The sequence below is a fragment of the Carcharodon carcharias genome, chromosome 2 (assembly GCF_017639515.1).
Source record: "Carcharodon carcharias isolate sCarCar2 chromosome 2, sCarCar2.pri, whole genome shotgun sequence".
NCBI lineage: Eukaryota > Metazoa > Chordata > Chondrichthyes > Lamniformes > Lamnidae > Carcharodon > Carcharodon carcharias.
In genome coordinates this window covers 235,619,477-235,625,476 of record NC_054468.1, presented here as the reverse complement: position 1 = coordinate 235,625,476, position 6,000 = coordinate 235,619,477, and positions in this window count along the sequence as shown.

Sequence of the window (6,000 nt, the reverse complement as noted above, 5' to 3'; positions counted from 1 at the left end):
ACACAGTCTGACAGGAGTGACACACAGTGTAACAGGAGTGAAACACAGGCTGACAGGAGTGACACACTTTCTGACAGGAGTGACAGACAGTGTAACAGGAGTGACACACAGTCTGACAGGAGTGAAACACAGTGCAAAAGGAGTGACACACAGTCTGACAGGAGTGACACACATTGTAACAGGAGTGACACACAATCTGATGTAGTGAGGTGTGACACACAGTCTGTCAGGAGTGACAGACAGTGTAACAGGAGTGACACACAGTCTGACAGGAGTGACACACAGTCTGACAGGTGTGACACACAGTGTAACAGCAGTGGCACACAGTGTAACAGGAGTGGCACAAAGTCTGACAGGAGTGGCACAGAGTGTAACATGAGGGATACACAGTCTGACAGCAGTGACAAACAGACTGACAGGAGTGAAACACCGTGTAACAGGAGAGAAACACAGTCTGACAGGAGTGACAAACAGACTGACAGGAGTGAGAGACAGTGTAACAGGAGTGACACAAAGTCTGACAAGAGTGACACACAGTGTAACAGGAGTGAAACACAGTCTGACAGGAGTGACACACAGTGTAAAAGGAGTGACACACTGTCTGACATGAGAGACTCACAGTCTGACAGAGGTGACACACAGTCAGAAATGAGGGACACACAGTGTAACAGGAGTGACAAACAGTCTGGCAGGAGTGACACACAGTGCAACAGGAGTGGCACACTGTCTGACAGGAGTGACACACAGTGTAAAAGCAGTGACACACATACTGACAGGAGTGATGCACAGTCTGACAGGAGTGACAGACAGTGTAACAGGACTGACACACAGTCTGACAGGAGTGACGCGCAGTGTAACAGGAGTGACAAGCAGTCTGATAGGAGTGAAACACTGTAACAGGAGTGACACACAGTCTGACAGGAGTGATTCAATGTCTGACAGGTTTGACACACAGTCTGTTTGGAGTGAGAAACAGTCTGACAGGAGTGACACACAGTCTGACAGGAGAGATACACAGTGAAACAGGAGTGACACACAGTGTAAAAGGAGTGACACACATGCTGACAGGAGTGACACACAGTCTGACAGGAGTGACACACAGTGTAACAGGAGTGAAACACAGGCTGACAGGAGTGACACACTTTCTGACAGGAGTGACAGACAGTGTAACAGGAGTGACACACAGTCTGACAGGAGTGAAACACAGTGCAAAAGGAGTGACACACAGTCTGACAGGAGTGACACACATTGTAACAGGAGTGACACACAATCTGATGTAGTGAGGTGTGACACACAGTCTGTCAGGAGTGACAGACAGTGTAACAGGAGTGACACACAGTCTGACAGGAGTGACACACAGTCTGACAGGTGTGACACACAGTGTAACAGCAGTGGCACACAGTGTAACAGGAGTGGCACAAAGTCTGACAGGAGTGGCACAGAGCGTAACATGAGGGATACACAGTCCGACAGCAGTGACAAACAGACTGACAGGAGTGACACACAGTGTAACAGGAGTGAAACACAGTCTGACAGGAGTGACAAACACACTGACAGGAGTGACAGACAGTGTAACAGGAGTGACAGACAGTCTGACAAGAGTGACACACAGTGTAACAGGAGTGAAACACAGTCTGACAGGAGTGACACACAGTGTAAAAGGAGTGACACACTGTCTGACATGAGAGACTCACAGACTGACAGAGGTGACACACAGTCTGAAATGAGGGACACACAGTGTAACAGGAGTGACAAACAGTCTGGCAGGAGTGACACACAGGGCAACAGGAGTGACACGCTTTCGGACAGGAGTGACACACAGTGTAAAAGGAGTGACACACATTCTGACAGGAGTGACGCACAGTCTGACAGGAGTGACATACAGTGTAACAGGAGTGACACACAGTCTGACAGGAGTGACGTGCAGTGTAACAGGAGTGACAAGCAGTCTGATAGGAGTGAAACACAGTGTAACAGGAGTGACACACAGTCCGACAGGAGTGATTCAATGTCTGACAGGTTTGACACACAGTCTGTTTGGAGTGAGAAACAGTCTGACAGGAGTGACACACAGTCTGACAGGAGGGATACACAGTGAAACAGGAGTGACACACAGTGCAAAAGGAGTGACACACATGATGACAGGAGTGACACACAGTCTGACAGGAGTGACATACAGTGTAACAGGAGTGAAACACAGGCTGACAGGAGTGACACACTTTCTGACAGGAGTGACAGACAGTGTAACAGGAGTGACACACAGTCTGACAGGAGTGAAACACAGTGCAACTGGAGTGACACACAGTCTGACAGGAGTGACACACATTGTAACAGGATTGACACACAATCTGATGTAGTGAGGTGTGACACACAAACCGTCAGGAGTGACACACAGTCTGACAGGTGTGACACACAGTGTAACAGAAGTGGCACACAGTGTAACAGGAGTGGCACACAGTCTGACAGGTGTGACAAACATTGTAACATGAGGGATACACAGTCTGACAGCAGTGACAAACGGACTCACAGGAGTGACACACAGTGTAACAGGAGTGAAACACAGTCTGACAGGAGTGACAAACAGACTGACAGGAGTGACACACAATGTAAAAGGAGTGACACACAGTCTGACAGGAGTGGCACAGAGTGTAACATGAGGGATACACAGTCTGACAGGAGTGACACACAGTGTAACAGGAGTGAAACACAGTCTGACAGGAGTGACACACAGTGTAAAAGGAGTGACACACTGTCTGACATGAGAGACTCACAGTCTGACAGAGGTGACACACTGTCTGAAAGGAGGGATACACAGTGTAACAGGAGTGACAAACAGTCTGACAGGAGTGACACACAGTGAAACAGGAGTGACACACAGTGTAAAAGGAGTGACACACATGCTGAAAAGAGTGACACACAGTGTAACAGGAGTGACACACAGTCTGAAAGGAGTGACACACAGTCTGACAGGAGTGACATACAGTGTAACAGCAGTGACACACGGTCTGACAGGAGTGACACACAGTCTGACAGCAGTGACACACAGTCTGACAGGAGTGACAAAAAGTGTAACAGGAGTGACACACAATCTGACAGGAGTGACAAACAGTGTGAGAAGAGTGAAACACAGGCTGACATGAGTGACACACTTTCTGACAGGAGTGACAGACAGTGTAACAGGAGTGACACACAGTCTGACAGGAGTGACACACAGTGCAACAGGAGTGACACACAGTCTGACAGGAGAGACACACTGTTTGACCGGAGTGACACACAGTGTAACAGGAGTGACACTTATTCTGACAGGAGTGACACACAGTGTAACAGGAGTGACACACAGTCAGACAGGAGTGAAACACATTGTAACAGGAGTGACACACAGTCTGACAGGAGTGACACACAGTGTAACAGGAGTGAAACACAGGCTAACAGGAGTGACACACTTTCTGACAGGACTGACAGACAGTGTAACTGGAGTGACACACAGTCTGACAGGAGTGAAACACAGTGCAACAGGAGGGACACACAGTCTGACAGGAGTGACAAACAGACTGACAGGAGTGACACACAGTGTAAAAGGTGTGAAACACAGTCTGACAGGAGTGACACAGTGTGTAAAAGGAGTGACACACAGTCTGACATGAGAGACTCACAGTCTGACAGAGGTGACACACTGTCTGAAAGGAGGGATACACAGTGTAACAGGAGTGACAAACAGTCTGGCAGGAGTGACACACAGTGCAACAGGAGTGACACACAGTGTAACAGGAGTGACAAACTGTCTGACAGGAGTGACACACAGTCTGACAGGAGTGACACACAGTGTAACAGAAATGACACACAGTGTAAAAGGAGTGACACACATTCTGACAGGAGTGACGCACAGTCTGACAGGAGTGAAACACAGTGTAACAGAAGTGACACACAGTCTGACAGGAGTGACGCGCAGTGTAACAGGAGTGACAGGCAGTCTGATAGGAGTGACACACAGTGTAACAGGAGTGACACACAGTCTGACAGGAATGACACACAGTGTAACAGGAGTGAAACACAGGCTGACAGGAGTGACACACTTTCTGACAGGAGTGTCAGACAGTGTAACAGGAGTGACACACAGTCTGACAGGAGTGACACATATTGTAACAGGATTGACACACAATCTGATGTAGTGAGGAGTGACACACAGTCTGTCAGGAGTGACAGACAGTGTAACAGGAGTGACACACAGTCTGACAGGAGTGACACACAGTCTGAGAGGAGTGACACACAGTGTAACAGCAGTGGCACACAGTGTAACAGGATTGGCACACAGTCTGACAGGAGTGGCACAGAGTGTAACATGAGGGATACACAGTCTGACAGGAGTGACACACAGTGTAACAGGAGTGACAAACAGTCTGACAGGATTGACACACAGTGTAAAAAGAGTGACACACTATCTGACATGAGAGACTCACAGACAGACAGAGGTGACACACAGTCTGAAAGGAGGGACACACAGTGTAACAGGAGTGACAAACAGTCTGACAGGAGTGACACACAGTGCAACAGGAGTGACACACTGTCTGACAGGAGTGACACACAGTGTAAAAGGAGTGACACACATTCTGACAGGAGTGACGCATAGTCTGACAGGAGAGACACACAGTGTAACAGGAGTGACAAGCAGTCTGATAGGAATGACACACAGTGTGACAGGAGTGACACACAGTCTGACAGGAGTGATTCAATGTCTGACAGGAGTGACACGCAGTCTGTTTGGAGTGAGAAACAGTCTGACAGGAGTGACATATAGTGAAACAGGAGTGACACACAGTGTAAAAGGAGTGACACACATGCTGACAGGAGTGACACACAGTGTAACAGGAGTGACACACAGTCTGAAAGGAGTGACACACAGTCTGACAGGAGTGACATACAGTGTAACAGCAGTGACACACGGTCAGACAGGAGTGACACACAGTCTGACAGCAGTGACACACAGTCTGACAGGAGTGACAAAAAGTGTAACAGGAGTGACACACAATCTGACAGGAGTGATAGACAGTCTGACAGGAGTGACAAACAGTGCAACAGGAGTGACACACAGTCTGACAGGAGAGACACACAGTCTGACCGGAGTGACAAACAGTGTAACAGGAGTGACACAAATTCTGACAGGAGTGACACACAGTGTAACAGGAGTGACACACAGTCTGAAAGGAGTGACACACAGTGTAACAGGAGTGAAACACAGGCTAACAGGAGTGACACACTTTCTGACAGGACTGACAAACAGTGTAACAGGAGTGACACACAGTCTGACAGGAGTGAAACACAGTGCAACAGGAGTGACACACAGTGCAACAGGAGTGATTCAATGTCTGACAGGTTTGACACACAGTCTGTTTGGAGTGAGAAACAGTCTGACAGGAGTGACACACAGTCTGATAGGAGGGATACACAGTGAAACAGGAGTGACACACAGTGTAAAATGAGTGACACACATGCTGACAGGAGTGACACACAGTCTGACAGGAGTGACACACAGTGTAACAGGAGTGAAACACAGGCTGACAGGAGTGACACACTTTCTGACAGGGTGACAGACAGTGTAACAGGAGTGACACCCAGTCTGACAGGAGTGAAACACAGTGCAACAGGAGTGACACACAGTCTGACAGGAGTGACACACATTGTAACAGGAGTGACACACAATCTGATGTAGTGAGGTGTGACACACAGTCTGTCAGGAGTGACAGACAGTGTAACAGGAGTGAAACACAGTTTGACAGGAGTGACACACAGTCTGACAGGTGTGACACACAGTGCAACAACAGTGGCACACAGTGTAACAGGAGTGGCACACAGTCTGACAGGAGTCTCACAGAGTGTAACATGAGGGATACACAGTCTGACAGCAGTGACAAGCAGACTGACAGGAGTGACACACAGTCTGACAGGAGTGACAGACAGTGTAACAGGAGTGACACACAGTCTGACAAGAGTGACACACAGTGT